This window comes from Talpa occidentalis, unplaced genomic scaffold (genome assembly GCF_014898055.3).
Source record: "Talpa occidentalis isolate TD23 unplaced genomic scaffold, MPIMG_talOcc4v2.1 talOcc4.7, whole genome shotgun sequence".
Classification (NCBI taxonomy): domain Eukaryota; kingdom Metazoa; phylum Chordata; class Mammalia; order Eulipotyphla; family Talpidae; genus Talpa; species Talpa occidentalis.
Window position 1 is genome coordinate 22406793 of NW_023605083.1, and position 24433 is coordinate 22431225.

The 24433-nt window shown below is 43.4% G+C and overlaps 1 pseudogene; it reads right to left on the reverse strand.

Annotated features, from left to right (window-relative positions):
* Window positions 1-13933: 13933 nt before the first annotated feature.
* LOC119231742 (transcription factor Spi-C-like) lies at window positions 13934-14615 on the reverse strand (annotated as a pseudogene).
* Between the last annotated feature and the right edge of the window lie 9818 nt (window positions 14616-24433).

Genomic DNA, 24433 nt, shown 5'->3' on the forward strand with positions numbered 1-24433 from the left:
AGCCCCTGCTGTTGACAGATTTGAGGAAAGCACCTTCAAACTGAACTTTGTAGTTAAGACTGGTAAATTTCAGAAAGGCCTTGTGTTGAGTGTTGCTATAGAAAGGATGCAACTGAGACAGGAGGATGAGGTCTGTACTAAGCTAGATTCTATAATTCACCTGGGCCCTTGGATGATTGACAGCAAGACCAGAGAGAAGGGAGGTACTGACTTGAATCTCAGGGTAAAGGGAACCTCCCAGGCCTTATTCAAATAACCTGGTGAAGTGGCTAATTCAGGGACCTTGAGAACTCCCAGACATCTTTCCAGGGTGAAGACCCCAAACATCACCCCTCCCCTATAGAGGGCTACAGGCCAGACCAGCATGCTGGTGACACAGTGACCTGCCTGGGGACATATTCTCCAACTCATTTGTTTCTAGGAGCTCACTGAGGGAGTTCCTTATCAGATTTTACAAGTTCGTAGGTCTTTGATTTGTAGCTTCTGAGTTTCCAGGGATGGGTTCTTCAAGTTAAAGTTCACAGGGACCTTAACTGAAAATCCTACCACATCCTGTTCCCTGGACACCCCCCCCCAAAAAAAAGGTCCCCTTTGACTAAGTCCCCTTAGTCACTGTCCGTTGATTGGCCTCAGTCTTCTGGCTATAGCCAGCCCATACCAGGCCCTACCTTCTCTCACCCCCACTTCCTAGGGACATCCTTTCTTCTCTGGTTGTGTAACACTAACAGCAGTGGCTCTTCTAACCCAAACTACCTGCATTGCAATTTCTTCAATCTGTATAAACTTGGACAAATCATGAACCTCTTGGATCCTCATTGTGAATCTAAAAATTAGAGCTAGCATTAGTATTTATTTCCTAGGTTAGTTGTAAGCGTTAAAGAGATAATGTTTACCATGTGCTTTGCACAGTATCCAGCACAGAATAAATTTAACAATAGTGTGAACTGTTATTATGAAGTTGCCCCACCCATAACCGCTTCCACCCACCTCAGACCTGCGTTAGAGTTTGAACAAGGCGCCGTCACTTTCCCTGCTCCAGTGACAGAGAGCTTGTACCAGGTGACACCTTGCCCGCCACTGCCTCGTTCTCTGCTGCCACCTGGTGGGCCTTGCTCCCCTTGCACCACAGGCTCCCCTGATGAAGGGGTGGGGACTTGTTGCAGAGAGGCCTCTTAGGTCTCTTCAAAACCTCTGGCTCATAATGCTCAAGTGCCAGAATCCTCGTTACTCCTCTTCCTAAGGACTTACAACCTTCTTCTTTGATCCCCATAAGACTGTGGACTCTTACTGTCATGTAGAAAATACTAGAATACTATGAGAGGCATTACTCTAAATGAGGTTCTATGCTGCTGCCCTCTTGGAGGAGAAGCAAAACTAACAAAAAAGGGCTTTTCAGAAGCAGAGGAGGCAGGTGGATATCTCTGCAATTATTGAGGCAGGCTGCAGTCAGTAATCCCTCCCTAAATCCCATGGGGTCCTGGATCCAGACAGAATGGCCTTGAATCCCAGTTCCCAGTATTACCTTTATGACTTTGGGCAAGTGACTTAACTTCTCTGATTTTCATCAGCCTCCTCTACAAAATGGGAATAAATAATTACCAAATTGCTGTGAGAAATGAGTAAGTTCAAAAATACAAAATCATCATCTAGTGGCAAATTAATGAAGCTTGAGAAAGGCTAATAATGCCTCTGGAAATTTCTTATAAGTATACAAACAACCTTGAGCAGGAAGCCTAGCAGGGTAAGCCTATAAAGTAATTTATGGTCTACTGTGGGCTGATGGCTGCTAAGTAGTAATCAGCTAGTAAGTGGTAATAGCTGCTAAGTAGTAAGCAGTTGTTGCCTGTGTTGAAAATGGAACGAGGACAGAGAAGTTCCAAAGCTAGAGGGTCTGTGGTGAGGGTGTGACAGGAACAGAACAAAGATGAATCTAAGGGGCCTTAATGTGGAAGTTCTAGCAGCCTGGGGGCAACTGGAGAACAACCAGAGCCACCCCCAACCCCCAGACCCCCAAGAGCAAGTTTGTTACTAATCCTATGGCCACTGCAGGCCAGTCACTATTAAGGGGTAGGATTGTAGGATTGCATTGTAGTGACTACTGGGGTGGAAGGATAGTGAGGGGTTAACCTTAATGTCCACTACAATGTCAGAAAATGCGTGAGCTATCCCCAGTTACTACCCAGAGAACAGCAGGAATGTTGGTTCTATTTGGCGGCAGAAGGAACAGAAGAGGCTTTTCAGAGGACAGTGAACTTGGTTTGAGTCTAGAAAGGTGTAGAATAAGTGAATTGGCCAGGCTTATGTGCCTCTAGCCTCTGTGGCTATCATCTGCAGCCTTGAATGCAGGAGGTGCTTGGGAGCGTGGGTGCGAGGCAGGAGCCTGATTGTGAACACCTGGAGTGTGGTGTGGGCACACCTGAGCCTGAGAACATAAGCGTGGCGTCACTCAGAGAACGGCTATGCAGAACAGCTAGCAGAGGAAGAGACCACGGGAGAACGCCAGAGAGAGCTCAAACGGAACGAGTAAAGATTCACTGGGAGCCTCTGGGCCTACCAGCCTCCCAGTCCCTCGGCTTCCCTGCCTGGCCAGTCTGTGGGGCTTGCCCCACAACAATTGGCATAGAAAGAGCATTAAAGCCTGAAAAAGGCACTGAGGGCTCCAGGAGACTCCTTTACCCATCTTCCTGAATCAGCAGAGAACCTGCCCTGCCTTGTGTTTGCTGGCACCACAAAAGGTAAGCAGGGGTTCACCAGGGATGAGATGGGGGCAAAAGGTATTCCATATGGAGGACAAGCAGCTGTTTCAGTAGTCATGACTTGGGAAGAGAAAGGAAAAATAACATGTAATTACGGGGTGAGGGGTGGGGTGGTAACTTTTGAGCAGAAGCATAGAATGGCCTGCCTGTTTGGGGAACTGTAAGGTCTATAAGCCTGAAGCTCAATGTACAATAGAGGAATTGTAGACCTGAGGCCTGGGTCCAGAATCTCAAAGTACCTTGAACACCTTGCTGAGGCTTTGGACTTATTTTACAGGCTGTGGAGAGTCACGGAAAGGTTTTAAGGGCAGCGGTGGGTGGGGGCGGGAGTGAGGCTGACCAGATTTAGGGTCAGTTACTTTCCAGTGTCATGAAAATATCTACCTCCTGGGTGTCTATGAGGCTTACATGTGTTATTGTGTGTGAAAACGTTTTGTAAACTGTAAATTATCTTAAAAATGAGATCTAGAGGATGAAGCTTGTCTTTAAATGGCAAGACATTAGATTGGTGACATGGAGATATGAACAGGAAAAGCCCTGGGCTTTGGATTCTGATTCTGGTTCAAATACAGGCTCCCACATGGATTGTTTGCATATCCCAGCATCAGTATGTTTATCTGCAGAGTAGAAACGCAGTATCTGTCTTTTGAGAAGGCTGTTATGGGAAGCTTCGTGTACCTGGCGTGAACTTGCATGGTTAGGAGTAACAGAAACTCAAATCTAACTAATCAAGAATATGGGAAGTTAATGGCAGGTTATGAAAGTGTGTGTATGGGGTGGGGGAAGCTCTCAGCATACCAGGCTTCAGAAGCAATAGAATCAAGCATTTCTGTGAAAACGCCTAGAAGGGGTTAGTGGATGGCTTTCAGGTGTTTGCCATCAGAGTGAAATCAGCTTTAACTATGTTTATCTTTGGGTAAGCGATTCCATTCCTTGGAGAATGGGTAACATGCTAAGTCCTTACGCCAGCATGGAGTGGTCTATGGGTAGAGTGTTTACTGCCCCATCAAGGCATTGGAAATAAGAGTTTTCAGAAGGAATCTCAGTTGCTGTTACTAATATGAGAAGGGAGGGATAGAGAGGACATAAAAACAGGTGTCCTTAAACATTCAACAGTGGAGGCTTTCATGGTTACATTGAACGCTTTCATTGAGAATTCATGCCTGAGAAGTGTCTCTAGTCATTGTTTCCTAATAGGTACTATGAGGGGACTCCTGAAGGAAACCATGGAAGGTCCCCCCACTCCCCACTACCCAAAACGGCAGGATGTTGACATAATCTGTTCATCCCTGATGTATCACCTGGTTCCTGAGCTTCCAGGGAGTAGTAGTTACATATCTGTGTCTCCACCTGGCACATCGCAGAAACTCAGTTAACTAAAGTGTTGCTCAGATCTCATCCCAGTGAGGTTTTTAAGAAGGAGCACCATCAGAGAAAAGGGGATATTTCAACACTGGGGACAATTGTTTCAGTATGTTTTTGTTTTCAAATCTAAAAGAAATTTTGTTTCCTAACCTACCACCATCACCCAAGGTCTATCTTTTTTAACAGGTACTGCTCATAAGGCTTGGTGGAGGTTTAATGATAGAAAGGGGCGTTAATCACTGTTCAATTTAACAGCTCTTGCCTTAAGAGGAAAAGGGTTTATGAATACAGCCCTCAGGTTCTCCTGGGTGCCAGCACCTCGTGGAGGAGATAGCCATAACCTCCAAGCCTCCTCCTTCCCCTTTATATTAAAGAGCTAAGAAAGTTTTTGTAAGTGTAAATATTTGAAGTATTAGGCTTCCATCTTCTCCTAAGTCTTAGAGTTAACTGTTTCCACCCTTCCCTCTGTAGCGACCAAATCTTCAGTCCTACAAGAAATTCTGCTTGCTAAGGGTTTATTTACATTTTGAGGTTTCCATACATTTTTATTTCAGGTGAGAGGTCAAATTTAACTGAAGCGTTTGACTGTTTCAGCTGAGGGGCATGTGCCTCTCCCACAAATCCTGCTCAGTTCTTCCTTCCTGCTGGTCCTCCAAATACTGAAAATAACTCCCCTAGACTCTAACTGATGAAAATTCCAAAGATCTCTATGCAAAATGGTTTCTCTGCGTGCAGGTGAAAATAACAAACTTAAACCTTTGATAGAATTCCTTGCCCCTTCAATGGAGAGTTAGGTGATTCCATCCATGTGGGTTGACTTGTGATTTTAAGAGTAATGTTTCAGGGACAGAGGAAGATGTCGAAATTGAGGTTTCCTAAGCTCAAAGTCATGTTTTATGATTTCATCCTGTCTGTGTCTGTGAAGATGTTGTAACGGGATATGTTGTCTAAGTTGAAGCTTTGAGAGTTAAAGAACTCAGTGCTCATTTCTCTTTTAAAAACATTTCATCTAGCATTTTAATTTTGCTTGTTATGTTAAAAATTAACCTAGTTGACTTGAGTAATCATCTGAAGGTGCAGTCCCAACTACAAAATTTTTTAGAACTATAGTCCTGGATTGGGTAAATTCATCGCCTCTGACATGCTGCTGCTGAACAAGCTGAAACCTGGAGAGTGTCCTTGTGAATGAGATCATCTGGTGGCTTTGTCTTGATTTCCTTCCTGCTAGTTATTCCTGAGCTTATTTTATTGGTCCCATCTAGTGTCTGTTTGTCAGTTAATCAGGGGAAGCTTCATGAGCCCTGGTTTGAGGCTTCCTCACTCTGTTTCTGGTCGGTCTTCTCACCCCTGCACCTCTGGCCTACACCCCAATTCTTGTATGCATAAATTAAAAAAAAATCTTTAAAAAAATAAAGAGGCAGTAGCAGCCTCTAAGACTAACGTGGGAGGTGCCCAAGGGAAAGATTCCTTCGGAGGACTAGCATCAGACTGTTGGCTTAAAGGGCTACCATTGAATCTGATAGAACAGCAGATTTCCTCTTGCCAGTTACTGTGCTGTAGATTTGTGCAGCCCTGTAGGGATCAAAGAAAGCAGCTGGGCCAGAATCAAACACAAGCAACTGCTGTGGTAGGATCAGGCACTTACTCCCGGAAACTGGACTGTTGCTGTGTTTCTTGATGTTTGTGTTTTTCTAGAGATGTTCAGTGAGCTCCCTGTAATATTTCAGCCAGGATCAGTTTTACTGAGGAACCAAAGAGTTTTAACGAGGCATTAGGATAGTCTTGGAAGTCAAGGAGGGTGGCAACAGAAGAAAGCAAGAAAAAGGGAAAAAAAAAAAGAGAGAGAGAGAGGCAGAGATTCTGGATCTGATCATTTCTCTCTGGCCAGAATTTCCTTGAAATTTAAATTTCAGGAGCTGGGTTTTTTCAAAATATGTTGTTGATTCAGTGAGGTTGGAAAACTCTGAGCTAAACAAATATAAAGAGATTTCTTCAGTGCAACTCTTCTAATATTGTTACATTGATACACATTATGAATCTAAAACAACGGCAACTTCCAGAGAAGTTTCTCAAACCATTTTATCATGGAGTAAAATCTTGCTGGGCCTGGTGCTCCAAGGATACCCTTTGGGCCTCACCATTGAAAAGTGTCATTAAAAGTTCAACTTCTAGTATGGCTGGCCTTTTCCTTCAACTATTTATCAAAGCCTACAATACTGTTCCTTTCTACAAAGAACCCAGTCCCTAAGTTTATATTACCTATATTCTTATTGTGAGCAGAACCTGAGTGAAGTGAGTAAAGTGAATAATATGGATTATCTTATTTCCCCTGAATTCCCACACCAGCATTGTCAAGAGACTGTTATTATTACCTCCACTTTATGGAGGAGGAGACAGAGCCCATGAAGGCTGAGCACTCAAGATCACTTGATAGTAATTGACAGCACAGAGATAGCCAAACTCCATTTCTTTTTTGTTTTTAAAAATTTATTTTTTATTTATGTATGCATACAAGAGCTGGGATGGTAGGCCAGAGGTGTGGGGTGTGAGAGGATTCACCAGAGACAGAGTGGGGAGCAGAACAGGCAGATGTACTGAAATACACTGCTGAGGTGAGCAGCGGGTGAGACAGGAAATGTCTGTTGCGCCATATGGGTTAGCTCCCTGGCCAGGAATTGAACTCATGCTGCAGTGGCTGGTGATAATTTCATAATGCTGATACTTAACCCTCTGGGCCACCAGAGAGGCCACCCCAAACTCCATTTCTTAAACATACTGCTACCCCAGGGGAAAGCTACAAAGAATGAACACAATCCAGCATAAGACAACTGTAAGACTAATTACTCATTCCCAGGGCCAGTTCTTTATTTAGAACATGTGTTCCAGGAGACGGTCATATCAACTATTCCTTGACCTTCTAAAGGGCAGGATGTGTCTCTCATTCACCTTTGCGTTATCAGTTGCTGGCATGAAGCAAGGACTCACCAGATATTTCTTGAATGAGTTAATAAAATTATAAATGACTAGAGGGATAACTACAACTGATCCTTGGGACACATACTTCCTAGCAAACATTTTGCCTGAATCTTTTCAACTCATCAATAAATATTTGTTGAGCACCTACAATATGACAAAGATTGAATTCAGTAGTCACCAAAAAAAATTGATTTGCCTCTGCCCTTTCTGAAATTCTGATGCTCTAATGAGAACATGTTTTCTAAAGAATGTCTTTCTCAGACTCTATATGGACAACCTAAAGCATAAGCCCCTTTCCTGTATGAATTGCTCTTAACATAAATCATATCGGTAGCTTGGGAAGGGGTTACTGTGCTAAGAGTTATGGTTAAGAGTTGGAAGGATAAGGGCCTCCCTGGTGGTGCAAGGGGTTAAGCACTGCACTATGAAGCAATCCACAGCCTCTGCAGCACGAGTTTGATCCCCAGCTGGCCAGGGAGCAACCCACATGGCACAGCAGACCTCTCCCGTCTCGCCTGCTGCTCCCCTCAGCAGTGTATTTCATTCAGTCTCCCTGTTCTGTACCCCACTCTGTCTCTGGTGGGTCCTTTCACCCCCCCACCCCCACACTCTGGCCTGACCCCAGCTCTTGTATGCATAAATAAATCTTTTTTTTTTTTAAAGTTGGAAGGATAAATGCCTCAGGTGAAAGAATTGAATGACCTGATTAATTCTCAAAGGCTGGGAAACATAGATGGTATTTAAGAAATGTTTACTAGAAAAATACATGTAGATATGCAAGGTTGAGTCCAGTTTTAGGCCCCAGATTTAGAGAGGGAACAATCATTTTCTCAGAAGCATGTCAGAGTCATTACCTACTGAACACCTTGCCCTGTTATGGGGCATTGACTGGAAGGTGGACTAGTAACAATAGAATCTACCTCACCTCAAGAATCTCTGCTTGAATCTTTTCTTTTTTTTTTTTTTTAAGATTTATTTATTTATTTATTTATTTATACAAACAATGGGTACAGTCAGAAGCGCGGGAGGGTGAGAGAATTCACCAGAGCCAGAGTGGGGAGCAGAGCAGGCAGAAGGACCGAAGTACACTGCTGAGGGGAGCAGCGGGCGGCAGGAGAGGTCTGCGCGCCATGTGGGACCCTCCTCCGGTGGCCGGGGAGCAGCCGGGGATTGAACCGGCGCTGCAGAAGCTGCTGGCAGCTTCACAACCCAGCGCTCAACCACTGCGCCACCGGGGAGGCCCTGCTTGAATCTTTTCCATGAACATATATAAATGCAGCAATAAAGTAGAAACCAAGGATTCAAGTCCTGTCTTTGCAGTTTATCTGTCCTGTGGCCTTGGATGTGTTTCATAACCTTTCTGAGTCAGTTTGCTCAACAATAAAATAGGGATAATTTTTTTATTTAGGATTATTCTTGTTTAAATTCTTCTGCTTTGCAGAAAGGCCCACAAGTGTCCTCAGATGAGGCAGAGAAGTGTGTTTTTAGGAAGGAAAGGACATTTCCAAGAATGAGCTTGGCAAATAACTGCTTCATGGAGGTCTGGGCCAAGCCCCATCTTCATTAAGAGGGTGACTGCAACTATACTGACTGTCATCAGAGGTCACTCACTTTATCTTCTGATTCCACTTGTTACCACCTTACCGCTCCTACTCAGGTAAAGGATCTGATTCACTTGGTTTGTCAGTATCCAGAATGGAGCACCCCCACTGACAATGTTTTTGCCCCAGGTCACCTCTTGCTCATGGCTCTCTTTGGCTCAGGAAGGGTTTCCTGGTCCTGCCTTTAGAGTCACAGCACTTGAGGAATAGCGATATCATTTGGAGGAAACAGTTTAAGGCCAGTTTGGCTTCCAATGAATTTTAATTCCTCTAGCGCTGCTGTAACAAAGTTGCATGAACTAGAGGGCTTAAACAACAGAAATTTGTTGCACAGTTCTGGAGTTACAAGTCTGAAATCATAGTTTTCATAGGTTATGTTCCCTCTGAAACCTGTAGGAAGGAATCCTTCCTTCCTCCGGAAGTTAGACTCCTGGTATTTGCTGGCAATCCTTGGCATTCCTTGACTTGTGGATGAGTCATACCAATCCCTGTCTCTGTTATCACATGGATGTCTTTCCCCATGTATCTCTCTGCACATGGTGTTCTCTCTGTGTGTATCTGTGTCTTCCTATAAGAACACTAGTCACATCAGATGGAAAATAACCTTCTACAATAGGGCCTCATCTTAATTGTAGCTACAATGACCATATTTCCCAGTAAGGTGATACTAGGATGAGGACTTCAACAGGCAGGGACCCAAGTTAACCCTTTACAGAGAGTTTCATGGACTGCCCAGCATCTACCCAGTAGGGCTGTGGTGAGCATTTTATGAGATGATGTATATATGCTATCTACCATTGTGCCACACAAAATGCAGTTATTTTCAGTGGTGCTCAAGTTATAGTTCTCAATAAGCAGCAGCAACAGCTCCTGGGGATTGAGTAGAATAATACATTCTCAGCCAATACCACTGCCCCACTACCCATAGTGAACATAAACATTAGGGGTGGAGCCCAATATCTGTGGCAAAGGCCAAGTGTTTTAATAAGTTCTGCAGGTGACTCTAACACAAGTTTGAGAACCATCCATTTTTATTCAGTTCTCTGGCAGCATGGACAGAAGTATAGGCTGATGGAGAAAAGCATCTGATAAAACCCTTCCCAATTGGTTACCCCACCTACACTGCCCAGAAAAGCCATCAGAAATGCCCCAGGCCTGAACCTTTTTTACTCCTTAGAGAACAGTGATTGTCCCTTAAGCTGTCCCTCCTTGGCCAGTCCATCCCAGCATGGTCTATTGAAAACTTCACATGTTTGGGCAGGTGTTAGTCTGTTAACACTACCCATCTGTGGGAACATTTTTCACATCACAATCTGGCAGCAGTAGCTTTAATGACAGGACTACCCCTACCCTTCCACAAGACATGCAACCCAGCTCTGCCTACTCCTCCCTCTGACCACCCTCCAGAGAAATAATGGGTTGGTCTAAATGAATTTAAGGTAATGAATGGTCTCTTTCTAGGTCAGAGACAGAGTGATGAGCTTCCCAGATTACACAAAGTTCTGTCACAGGACCAGACCTAGAACTCTGTTCTTCTGAAACCTACTCAGATCTTTCCAGCAAAACTTCAAGTGTTGTCCTTGGCACTGGTTGCTGGTCCTGTGACCTAATTAGGCAGATACCTAAGCCAAAATATTGGTTCTGAACTAAGCACACCCACTATCTGTGACAGAAGATGATCAAACAGAGGAGATTGTGTTTTGGACACTAGAGTCCCTAGCAGGAGGGACCAATTACCAAAACATGTACAGCTCTGAGGACATACAGTTCTCCTGGAGGTAAACCTAGCAGACCCTTCGTAGTTCTATTGCCCAACTTCCTCTTCTCTCCCACAAATGTGAAACTGTACCTCTTGCTCCATTTCAATTTTTCTGAACATGGGACTTTGAAGCTCAAATCCCAGCCTGGGGATTTCCTTGTCTTTGACTAACAAGGCATAAACATAGGAAAATCATAAGTCATATATTTTCCCCCAAGTTACTTCAAGATAGAAGTATAGGCAAGGGCCAGGTGTTGGCTTGCTCCAGTAGATTGCTCATCTGCTCTACCTGGTACTTTGATCTAATAACATCCACTCCTGGGGTGTCTGAAATTTTCACCACCCCCAGTCTTCATGGTACCTCTGGTGACTGTAGCTCATAGCCTCAGCCTGGCTGTTCCCTGTGGTCAGAGGCCTCCCACACATGACCTTTTGCTTCCTCTCCTCCAATCCACCCCCATCCCAGTCTAGAAGGTGATCCCTCCCTGAGAGCTAAACATCCAACTGCTGGCTGAACATTTTATGGGCAGGTTTGGGCCTCCCTTCCTGCTCTCGCCCCCCTTACCACTGGGGAGTTCCAGGCCCCAAGTCCAAGCAAAAGGAAGCACCCCTCACTCAGGCCTGGGCCAAGTCACTGTGCTTTTTGCCCTAGAAGACTCTTTCCTTACCGTTTCCTTGAGCAATGTCCTCCCAGCAACAACTCTGAGTAAACCTTCCTTTCCCCCTCCAGCTATATATGCTCAGTCCAAAAGCACATGACTGAGGGATCATGTGTGAGTGTGTGTGTTTACCTTCATTTATTCCAATTCTAACACATTTCCTTTATGTAGATCTGAATTTCTTATATCATTTTCCTTCTCTCTGAAGAATTTCTTTTAACATTTCTTGAATGCAAGGCTGGTCTAATGGTAACCAATTGAATTTGTTTTTTTCCTGTCTGAGAAAAATCTTTATTTCTTCACCTTTGAAGGGTAACTTCACAACATACAGACTATTTTTTTTCTTTCAATGTTTTTCAAAGATTTATTTTTATTTATGCAACAAGAACTGGGGTGCAGTCCAGAGGGTAGAGAGGGTGAGAGGATTCCCCAGAAACAGAGTGGGAAGCAGCACAGGTAGATCTATTGAAATACACTGCTGAGAGGAGCAGTGGGTGAGACTCCCTGGCAGAGGATCAAACTCATTCTGCAATGGTTGGCAATAGCTCAATAGCAGTGAGACTTTAACCCCTGTGCCACATAGGAGGCCCTTTTTTCTTTCAATTTTCAAAATATTTCATGCCACTCTCTTCTTGCTTACATGGTTTCTGAGGAGAAGTTGGATGGAATTCTTGTCTTTGCTCCTCTGTAGATAAGGTGTGTTTTTCCTCTGACTTCTTTGAGATTTTTCCTTCATCTTTGATTTATGCAGTTTGAATGCGATATGCCTACTTTTCATTTTTTTTTAGCATTCATCGTGCTTGGTGTCCTCTGAGTTTCCTCCATCTGTGGTTTGGTGTCTTGCATTAATTTGGAAAAATTCTCAATCATAAGTTCTTAAATATTTCTTCTGTTCCTTTCCCTATTTTACTTCTGACCATATCTTTTCAAATAAGAGATGTTTTTCCTTTAAAAGTTTCCACTGTAGGGCCTCCCCTGGTGGCGCAGGCGGTTGAGCGCAGCGCTGTGAAGCTGTCCGCAGCCTCTGCAGCGCCGGTTCTATCCCGGCCGGCGAGGGTCCCACATGGCATGGCAGACCTCTCCTGTCTCGCCTGCTGCTCCCCTCAGCAGTGTATTTCATCAGTCTGCCTGTTCTGTTCCCCGCTTTGTCTCTGGTGAATCCTCTCCCCTTTCCGCGCATCTGGCCTGTACCCCGGTTCTTGTATGAATAAATAAATAAATCTTTAAAAAAAAAAATAAAAGTTTCCACTATAGGCTTACTTTGAGTCCACCACAGAAAAGACTGCTAGGCTTATAAGTAGCATTTGTCAGATAGAATCCCGCTGCCCCAGAGGATATGATTAAACTTATCTCCAGATTCCATACCTGGCCTTATGGCTCTAGCCCCTGCCCAGATTTCAGTGCAGTAGCAGTACGCTACTTCTTGCTTCTGCCCCACACTCTGGAGTCCACATCTGCAGGTGTGATGTCTATTTAGAAGCAAGCCAAGCAACAGTGGCTGTCATCAAAAAAACCCATCTAGGACCTACCTGGTGGTGCAGGTGTTAAAGTCTCAGTACTGTCAAGCTATCTCCAGCCATCACTGGCCAGGGAGCTGACCCACATGGTGCAGCAGACCTCTCCTGTCTCACCCTCTGCTCCCCTCAGCAGCATATTTCAGTGGATCTGCCAGTTCTGCTCCCCACTCTCTCTGGTAAATCCTCTTAACTACTCCCCCCAACCCCCACCCCCTGCCCCACACCTCTGGCCTACAACCCAGCTCTTGTATGCACAAGTAAATAAAATAAATCTTACCCAAAAAAAAAAAAAAAATCCCTGGGGAAGGAAGATTACCAGGCAGACACATAGGAAAAGGGAAGAAAATAAATGCAACGCAATGATAGGGCAGGGTCCAGGGACCTCTGGGCTTATGCTAAAAATGACTCATGTAGTCTAGGAAGTTCTCCTTCTTCCTGATACTATGGATGCCATTTGCATGGTCTACCAAGCCAGAAGGAACAAAGGGTTTCTTCCCAGGATTCCTTGTAGGATATGGACAATAACCATAGCTTTTAAGTCAGACAGCCTAAGTCCTGGTTCTTCCTGGGTTTAATATTTGCTCGACTGTATCCTTTATCAAAGTCTTTTTTCCCCCTTCCACTGTTCCAGCCTGGTCTCAGCTGGCTAGTTCAAGGAAAGCAGAGAGAGTTCACATTCCAAAGTTGGACCAAAAAGATCACAGGGCAAAAGCACCTCCCTGTGGCTGAGTGGCAGGATAGCAAGAAATGTAGCTCCTGAATCTGTCCTAGGGAAGAGAGAAACTCAAGGAAACTACTTGTGGGTTATGTAAGCTTTGGAGTTTTATTATCATAAAGGTCTGTGATGGTTTCATTTGACTGTCATTTCCATAGTGCCACATTCCATGAGGTCTGAAGTACAGAGAAAATAAAGGTTCAGGAAAGTCACTGAAGCTTTTAAGCCATAAATGCATTTTAGCATGAACATTACCATATGTAATCATTTTTTGTTCTGTTGCTTAAAGTCATCAGATACATGTTAGAGTGATTTTTTTTTTTAGTATATGACAGGAAAATGTTTAAATATATAAATCAGAGCATCTCTACTGACATTGTTAATTTAGAAGAAAATATTGTATCCAGGATGGTAAGAGCAAGGACATATACAGTCCATACTTCCATACTTTGATCATTTTAAAGTTCTTCACTGACAAAAAGTGAGGTTAATTGCTTTTTTCTTCCTCAGTATTTGCTTTAAGGGGAAAATACTTTTCTTGTAGGGATTTTAAATGTCAGGAGATTATGACAATGTAAGCATTATTCAGCAATCAGGGAGACTTAGCTCAGGATAATTGGCAGATGAATAATTATAATTTGCATTCCAGGCATTTAAACAGGTTGAATATACTGTGAGTAGAACTCTTTTTCTAAGCAATAAGATGGAAAGAGGGTATTTGGAGAATAGCCTCACTGAATTGGCTAGTCAGCTTTATCAGATTTTGGTGATTTCCATAATTCCTCTGTGCTCTGGCCATTCTCTGGTCTTCTGGTTGCTTTTTCTCCTCCCCCAGAGTTGGGAAAATTTCTCTTCCTCTTCTTCCTCTTTGTTACAAATGGAAAGAGGTCTTTGGTTTTATCTACCACTACATATAAGACACCATCTTGGAATACACAGGAACCCATGAGGGTATTCAGACAGAACTTCTTCCTGACTTTGCCTCCTTTTTGTTGGAGAACAGCAGGTTGTACCAGCTGGTTTTCAGGATGCATATTTCCTTCAAAATAGAGATCCACAGTACTGTGTACTGTTCTCCAATTGTAGAATGGTTCCTTGGTGGTGACATGGCACAGCAACTGGAATGTCCTATGACATGAGAACAATGGTAAAAGCAGGTGGTTTTATTATCTGGGGAGTACTGAAGAGCTCCAGCTGAGTGTTGCCTCAGTAATTCAAAAGCATCTTCAAATGCTTGACCCAGCCTGCCTTGTTCAACAGAAGCCATGCTACATTAATAAACTGACAACTCTGTCCATTAGAGTCTGATCTCAAATCCATGTTTACTAGGTAAAAATAACCTTCTCCTCTGAAATACATCACATCTTGTACCCACTTTAAAGATGAGAAAGTAATTATCTAAGGTCACATAGTTACAAAAGAAGTAGAGAACTGAACTCAGCCCTGTGACCTCAAATTTAGCATCCTACCTTAGACAGGTTGGATTTAGACAATAGCCGCTAACAAAGAACAGACATTAACAAATACCATAATCAGTGAGTTTTACTGTGTTTACACTTTTGTGTGGTGTACTGGTCTATAGTGGAATCTCCTTCAAGTTTCTCTTTTCCTCACTAGGAGCTGAAGTCCTGGAATTGTATAGTGCTTACACAGGTTTCCTGGCTATATTGGTCCTGACTTACCATCCTTCATATGTATTAAACTATTAGACATTAACAACACAAAACTTAAATTTTTTTTTACACTGAATCAAACTTCACTTTATTTACTATAAACTAATTTTATTTAACCCACTTGTATTAATGAAAAATCTCTCTCCTATTGTAAAAGGATTGCTAATTATATTTAAAAGACACCATTCATTTTAATTTGTCATGAAGTTGATCTTTCCCAAGTTACTAGGCTAAAATCCTCCCCAGATCTGCAGCCTCTAAATCTGTACCTTTAGTACTAAGGTCCTTATTCAAGCCTAAAAAAACTTAAATTTTTGTATGAATGGATATTTGATTTTCAACAGAGCTCTGTTTTGGGTGTAAGGAGACCTAGGCCTATTTTTGACTGGTTATTCTGCCTGAATAATCATGAACAAGCCACTTCTACTCTTTTGGTTTCTGTTCCTTCATCTTAAGGTGTGTAGACTCTGGTGGAAAGGAGCGGAATGGATGTTCCTCAACTATCCTTTTAGTTCTCTCACTGCTTGATTCATTAGGGACGCGGAATGCCAGCCAATAAGGGTCTGGTTAGTGGCTTGTGCCCTTCAATGCCCCTATGGCCCAATACCAACCACACCATTTCCTTAAAGAAATCATGGCAGGGCCTCCCCGGTGGCGCAGCGGTTGAGCACTGGGTTGCGAAGCTGCCCGCGGCCTCTGAGGGCCGGTTCGATCCCCGGCTGCTCCCCGGCACCGGAGGAGGGTCCCACATGGCGCGCAGACCTCTCCTGCCACCCACTGCTCCCCTCAGCAGTGTGCTTCGGTCCTTCTGCCTGTTCTGCTCTCCACTCTGGCTCTGGTGAGTTCTCTCACTCTCCCGCGCTTCTGACTGTACCCAGTGCTTGTATGCATATATGTATAAATCAATCAATCAATCAATCAATAAATCTTAAAAAAAAAAAAAGAAAAAGAAATCATGGCAGGCAACATTTGCAATGAATCATCCATTATTTGTTGTGTCTTCAAAATATGTATCCTAATCTCTGAAAAAGTTAAAACGTTCTACCCTAAATCCTATTACTTGTTCTCAAGACAAGAAAATTTTCACTGGAGGAAAAACACAGCAAAACAAAGTTTCCCAAAGAAGGCTTTCTGAATTCTATACCTTCTGAAAGTATCTCTACTATCCTGTCACTTTGACAACTTGGTTCATTTCGCTGATGGGTTTTAGATGTGTTAAATATAAATATCTCTGGGAAGGATACCTCAGAAAAATTGCTACCAATCTCTTCTACTCTAGTATAAATGAACTTTCAATCTTTTTTCTTGAAAGTGTGTTTTGATGGGTGAAAGAGGTGCACTGGACTCTCAAATGTGAAGATGTGATCCTAGTGAGTTTTGTCTGCTTTAAAATGTGTCTCCACATTAGCCCCCTTTACTGGCCTGAGTAACAGCAGATACCAGACATCTGATGATAGTGGTCACTAAAAGAACATAATAGTTCTCATGCAGTGATCATTTCCTTTTGAAAATGGCCTCAGGTAACAAATCTATGAAGAAACTGTTTAACCTCACTGGGCAGTAAAATATAAATTAAGACAACACCATTTCCTTTAGAAAATGGCCTCAGGCAACAAATCTAAGAAAAAAAACTTAACCTTATTGGTCAATGATATGTATCTAAAGGCAACAGTCCATAATTTCCAGCAATTGAATTGGCAACATGATACTTTACTTCTAGTGAAAGTGTTCAGTACGAGTAGAAGCATATATTCTGGAGGTCTGTTAGACATAGCTATCAGCCTGTCTGCTGGCATGTTTATAAAAGTGAAAAATTGGAATGATCAAAGAATCTGCTTTACTATTTCAAATAAAGTGTATTAGATCTATATTCTTGGACTACTACTCAGCCACTAAAAGTGATGTAAATAAATAGTTGTCGACAAAAAATATGCACATCCTGTATTCCTTTTCAGTAAAAGATACAAGTTATGAGACAGAATGATCTCATTTTTGTAAAAAAAAAAAAAAAGGCATATATATGTCTGGAAAGATGAACAGGCAGACCGACCAAAGACACTGCTAAGGGGAGCAGCGGGGCGAAGCAGGAGAGGTCTGCCGCGCCATGTGGGTTTCTCCCTGGCCGGCCAGGAATCAAACCTGTGCTGCAGAGGCTGTAGACAGCTTCACAGTGTGGTGCTCAACCCACTGCACCACCAGGGAGGCCCCCAGAATTTTTCTTACAGAATGTGTCAACAGTGAGATTTGTCAGCAGACAGCTGCACCCAGCCAGAGGAGGGAAACCTGTTGCAGCCCTAAAAAGTCATGTGGGCACTCTGCCCTCATCTAAGCTCAATACACCCTAATTAATATCACTGCTGCGTAGAGCAAGCTTTGCCCCATAGTTCTTACTTTCGTTTTCTTTCCTTAGTTAAAACAACAGTTGACTTGATACAAGGAGTGCAAATGGGGAACTGGCTTTGGTATGGTTTGGTCAAAAAGGGAATGGTGATGGAAAAACAATTTTTGGAATTTTCCAGCTTTGGCACAGTGTATTTTGAAATCATTGGATTGCAACATTTGCAGAGATTCCTTCTATGAAAGTGCTGCAGTTGCAGTGAAGTGCAAAGGCAGGGACGCTGCCCAGCTCAGAAATTTGACATTTCTAACATTGTGTGTCTAATGGGGTTTTTAAACAGGCATCAGCCTAAAACAACAGGGGCTTGGTTCTCTCCCTAAGGAGACTGTATTTCTCACTCCCGTAATTCAGGATACTAGTGATATTTCCACTGCCCTGGGAACTGGGTTTCCAAACTCAAAGCAGAAATTGTCTCAAAAGAATCTTTCTCTGAATTCCTGTCTTACCAGAAACAGATGTTTCAGTCTCTTCCTCTTATTTCAGTATCTTCCTCTTGTTTCTGCCTCTTCCTCTTGCACACAAACCTCTGCTCTATTAATTCTCCCACATTTCAGGGAGATATTTAGATTCTAGTTTTCCTATTACATCCCATTGGAGTGTCACACACGGTCTTGATTGGGGTCTCTGGGTCAAGTCCTTTCAAATGACCTATGACCTCAACAAGTAAATAGCCCTCTGCAACAAGGACTTGCTTTAGTGATCAACTTGTGCCCTGAAAAAGTTAAAAGATCTGGGCCTAACTGATGACCCTTGATTGTAATGCAGGAGCCTGAGTTGGGGCATCAGTACTATATGTGAAATGAAATATGTGATTGTTTTTTTAATTCTATTTTTAAAGGATTGATAGTTGGCTGTGTCTAAGTGGGCAGCTCCTGAACACCTGGCTACTTTGGGTAACAGGAAAAATGATACCCAACTGCCCCATGAAAAGAGAGGGACCAGGAATCATCCCCCCAGGGATGCCCTGGGAAGCAGAATGAGCAGTGTTTTACTCATCCATAAAATAAAGATAACTTCCCATAGTTATTTATACAGCTCTTGGGAGGTTTGACTGGTATGGGGGGTGGGAAAGAACTTGCAACATTACAGGAGCAGAGCACTCTTCCAGAGGAGGAGCAATAGCTTCTAGAATTCATAAAAGCAAAAAGAGCCAGATGACAAAGCTCCATTAAGTCCTATTGAGAACAAAGAAGATACTGTTTTAAGAGAACTTCCTTCTTATTAATAAGAAGGAGGGGCTTCCCTGGTAGCGCAAGGGGTTAAGACAGCACTATTAAGCTGCCCGTAGCCACTGCAGCATGAGTTCGATCCCCAGCCAGGGAGGTGACCCACATGTCGCAGCAGACCTCTCCTGTCTCGCCCCCTGCTCCCCTCAGCAGTGTATTTCAGTCAGTCTGCCTGTTCTGTCCCCCACTCTGTCTCTGGTGAATTCTCTCATCCCCCACACCTCTGGCCTCTACCCCAATTCTTATATGCATAAAATAAATCTAAAAAAAAAATTTGAGTCCTTCAAAAAAAAAAAAAAAGGAGAGGGGAACAAAAGGAAAATGGAAAAGGAACAAAGAAAGAACGGATAAAATTAGAAGATCTAGTCAAGTCTCAGATCTGCCTCTTAGAAGGCAAGGCATTGGAATGGGTTACTAGGATTCTTATACATTAAATGGAGGAAACAATGTCCACCTGAGTTATTGGAAGTATAAAATGAGCTTATGTCTTTGAGAAGGCTTAGCACACAATAGCCACTTGGTGAAATCTTTGCCTCAGTGGGAGATAGATTCCTCAGAAGGAACCACAGCTTGGCATCAGCTCAGTCTCACACCGTGTAACGACTACATGAATTTCCATCTATCCATCCATCCACCCCCCGCCCCACCAAATTCCTACCCATCATCTACCCACCCACTCACCAACCCACCTGTCCATCCATACAGACACCTACCTACTGATCATTCTTTCATCCTTTTTTCCCCTCCCTCCTTCCTTCCAACCTCTACTGAGCATATCCACAAGATGCTGATTAGGGAGAATCTTTGCATTGTTGCCAAACTTTTATCTGACTTCAAGGCCACCTTCAGGGCAAAGAGGACCATTTTGTTTGATGTAATTTGAATAGCTCCTCTCAATCACATTTGCCCTACAATTTTACCCCCATTGAATTTTGAGATTCTTTCCGGGACTTTTTTTTTAACTTTGACTGTTGCGTTCCACAGCAGGAGCTAGGCCTCCCTTGGCAGTTAAAGGCAGTTGTGAGCTCATTTTTCATGAGCACCATCAGTTGGTGATATTTGGGCGCTATATGTAACAAGCACCGAGGATAGGGAGAGGTGAAATGAGTGTCTTTTAGGAAATTATTACAATGAATCAGAAGTTCTGGAATATCTTGTCTGGTTCTTCTTTATGTGCCTGAGGCCTGCTCATCCTTTCAGGGTCAGTTCAAGGTGACCATATCTTCCTGTAGCTCCTGCAGCACTTTATCTGTTCCTTTCATCAGCAATTCTCAGCCTTTGCGTATGTAATGTGATCCGCTTTTGCTCAGACATGGCTTCTCCTATTACCATTCTTATTTGCCCTGCTCTGGGCTCCAGCTCAGAGTCCTTCAACCCATACTTTTCTACCTCTAGCACACTCTCCCCCATGACTGCTTGGTCACCCTCCCTGTCTAAATCAGAGGTCCCTCATTGTGTCCCCGATGAACAAATGTGCACTTATTTTCTAGGACAGCACTTACATTCCTAGGCAAAACTTCTTAATTCAGAGGCCGCGGGCAGCTTCGCAACCCAGCGCTCTACCGCTGCACCACCGGGACCTCTCCTGCCGCCCGCTGCTCCCCTCAGCAGTGTACTTCGGTCCTTCTGCCTGCTCTGCTCCCCGCTCTGGCTCTGGTGAATTCTCTCACCCTCCTGTGCTTCTGACTGTACCCAGTGCATGTATAAACAAAACAAACAAACAAATAAATAAAACATGCCTCTATTAAAAAAAAAAAAACTTCTTAATTCACCTGTATTTCTTTTTCTATTGTTTGTAAGTTCTGTCAGGGCAAGAATTCTCCCTGTGTACTTCTCTGTACTTGGGTGCTGCTATATTAGCTCCCCTGTCTGGACTGTGAGCTCCTGTGGGAGGGGACTGTGTCTTCTAACCTTTTAAAGCCTCTAGTGCTAGGAGCGCAGTAATAACTTGATGAATGAATGTGTGAGTGAGCAAATGAATGAATTGCTTATAAAATGAGCATATCCCGTAGGGATCTCAGTGAAGGCTACAAATAACAAGGATGTGCTATTTTCTAGATCCTCTCCAGATCCACTTTCCACCTTTTCCCATCCTACTTGTCTCCCTAGGAAGTTGACCTCTTTTTAAAACTGTATCAGCAAGTTTTTTTTTCCCTCTGTTTTCAGCCAGTGGGAGGCACCAGGAGATTAAAGGGAAGGGGAATAATAAAGCTTAGATATTGATCCTCCTTATTAATGGATTCTATATTTGCAAACTTTCTATTGGCTCAAATCTACTTGTAATCCCCAAATCAATACTCATGGTGTTTTCATTGACACACACACACAGCATGGTAGAAATTTTTGCTCCTCCAATGTGCACATTCTTAGCTGAAGTCAAAACAAGGGCAACTGTTTTCTTGTTTCAAATCTCATGCTATAAACAATTGTCCTTTTCAGTCTATTTAGAGTTGTTTCTGTACTTTTGTGCTTTTTGTTGATATCACTGTTTTAAAATGGCCCCAAGCACAGTGGTAAAGTGTTGTTTAGTGTTTCTCAGCTCAGGAAGGCTGTGATGTACCTTATGAAAAACTGCCTGTGTTAGATAGGCTGGATTCAAGGCATGAGTTATTGTACTTGGTCATGAGTTCTAAATTAATCAATCAACATTAGTATATTACTCTCCTTAGTCCCCAGGTAGGCTCCTGCCTCTGGATTGGCATGACATTGACTCCATCCATCTTGCAAAGGCATAGCTCCTATAAGGGCAGTTTTTTAGAGCAGCAGTTATTGTCTCAATATTCTGATAGCAGCTCCCTCTCTTAAGGTGCCTGGGGTGGTAACAGGTCCCCATTGTTGCTAGGCCTGGGATGCTTCACCATCCCTTGCGGATTTCCTGCATCCTGCCTATACCTTCATAAACGGTCTTTTTATTAAATTCCTTCTTTATCCCATTAGTGTGACATCTGTTTCCTGCAGAATCCTAATATTGAGAGTTTATGGAAAATCCCAGCTGTTTTCTTTCTAACCCATAGCTACCAACATGTATGTGACCCCTTGTCCTCCCACCAGTTCTGAATGGACTTTTATGCACATAACTCCTTTCTCTCCACTGTCAACACAACTTGAAAGTAGGTAGCCCTAACTCTAGGACATTCTACTCAGTGTGGTCTCCTGACCAGCAGCAGGAGCATCCCTTGGGAGCTTGTTAGAAATGCAAATGCTGGCATCCTCAATCTACTGACTATAAACCCTGGGGGCAAAGTTCTGTAGTGTGTGCTTTAATAAACCCTCTGTGTGATTCGTATGCACACTCATATTTCAGAACCACTTTCTGGAGAATTGGCATGGGGCAGGGCCAAAACTGTTGTTCAGGCCCCTTGCCAGCACCTCTAATTCCCATCTAGCTCACTTTCCATGACTCTTATTTCTCAAGGCTGAACTACATTTAAGAACCACAAATTGGAGGCAGAATCCTTTGACTCCCATAGAGGTGTTCTTTCCTAACTAGCAGAACACAGTTCCTTGAAGGATGAATTTAACTACCCTGGGAGTTCAGCTTTGAAACTCCAGGCATCTGAGTGAGGTTACAGCAAAGGGAGGTTGCAAAGCCACTTGCATAGCCACAGGCAGGCAGGAGAGAAGCAGCTGCATAGCCACAGGCAGGCAGAAGAGCTACTGCACCTTGTCAGAAATTGCACTGATGCAGTCTTCTTTTCTCTAGGAAGGGTTCATCCCTTTATGGAGCTAACGCTTGTTAAATTAATTACTTCTTGGGTGTGACTAGGTTGTTTCTAAGGGCCAATGATTCTCTGCAATGGCTCTCAATTTCCATATTCCCACCTCTGGTCTGTGCTTCCAGATACATTCTATAGCAGTCTGGTGCTTGTATAGAGCCTGCGGATTTTTCTTTAGCTATTTTTTTTAAAGATTTATTTATTGATTGATTGATTGATACATACATACATACAAGCACTGGGTACAGTCAGAAGCGCGGGAGGGTGAGAGAATTCACCAGAGCCAGAGCAGGGAGCAGAGCAGGCAGAAGGACCGAAGTACACTGCTGAGGGGAGCAGCGGGCAGCAGGAGAGGTCTGCGCTCCATGTGGGACTCTCACCGGGAGCCAGGGAGCAGCGGGGAGGCCCTTCTTTAGCTATTTTAACAACTATGCTAATCATTTCTACCCTCACCTTCAGCCAGTTTATGGTCTTGCGATGCCTCCTTTCCAAAATTTCTATTCTTAGCCTCCATCGTAGTTACTTCTCCACTAATTATCTCCTTTTGTTAAAATAGTATGTAAGCTCCCAATTCTAACTGCTTATTTGGGTTTTCACTTCTTTTCTGTGAAAGCCCCTACACATATAAAAAATATTGCTATCAGTCAAATTGGTACTTTTTCTCTTGTCAATCTGTCTTTTGTTAATTTAACTTGCATGTTACCAGAGAGGGAGGGGTTACCCCCTGTCCCCAAACATACCTCCTTTAAATAGGTTCTGCCATCTGCCTCATTAAGACAAACCATACTCTAGTGCATACCTTCAATGGAAAGGAACTTTAATGCAATTAATGTGCAATAAAGAGGAAGGAAAGATGAGATAAAACAGTTTCTAAAACAGTCACCCAAAATTTACCCATCACCTCGTGGTAAATGCTAAACAGGCTTGACCCAAAGCAGGACTGCGAGGCCCATAAGGTTGCCATAAGTCTAAGGCACCTTCTGGTGGGGACCCCTAGAAAAGGGGCATAGGGGTCAGACAAGTCTAGAGGAAAAAGAGCAAAATCAAGATAAATGTTGCCATTGTTAACCTCCCCACAGTTCTTTAACCTGTGTCTATTTCAAGTGTCTCCTTAATTGTCCCCCAAGTCCCTGGTACAAGTCCAAGGCCAAAAAGCAAGTGCAGCTGATCTCGTAATTTCAGGTTTTGAGGCCTAGTCTCCCAGGGAGGAATGGATCCCAGGCTGCAGTGCTGAGCCCCAGCCACTGAACCACCACAGAGTGGTGTCTCATGAAGCTGCAGCAGGAACTTCACTGATAACAGGCAAGCAAGTGAAAAGAGGCAAATTTGTTTCGATAAAGAAAGTTTGAGGAGAAAAGGGACAGAAATAAAATGGGACTCCCAGGCTGGTGGAGCCAGGCCAGGGAGGGGCAAGGAAGCTCCAAAGTGGAGTCGTGCCTCTGGGAACATAGACCTTCTTTCCCTAATTATTCTAAAGCTCCACCAGTCTCTGCGATTTGTTAGATCTCAGTGGTGTCACTCACTGCCCAAATGTCTCTGTGCCCAGAGCTTAGTCTCCGTGTCCCAGCCCTTATCTCATTTTTTCTTTATTGTCCTCGATTTGGAATGTCCTGTTGACCTTAGTCCTGGGGTGTTTGATTAGTCCCTTTTGGAATTTGCTGCCCTTATCTCTTTGCCCTCTTTATTCCTGCCAGGCTTTTCCTGTTCTATTCTGACAATATGGGCTCTCTGTTTGCCCTGTGCCTCACAGCTTCTTGTCTCTCTGCTCCATGTGCCTCCTCCCAGTCCTTCTTGCTCTCTTTCTTCCTTCTTAGTTTCCCCTCCAGCTTCTCCTCTCCCTGCTCAGCTCCACCCTTCTTTGGGTGGGGCAGGGAACCTGGAACCTCCCCTTTTTGGGGGGACCACACTGTTACAAACTAAGAGAATGGAGAAATATATTTGACATATAACATTGTATTAATGTAAGATATACAGTACATTAATTTTATACATTTATATATTGTAACATGGTTGCTGTTGTAGCATAATTTGCACCTCTATCTTACTGTATAACTGGCCTTTTTAGTGGTTGG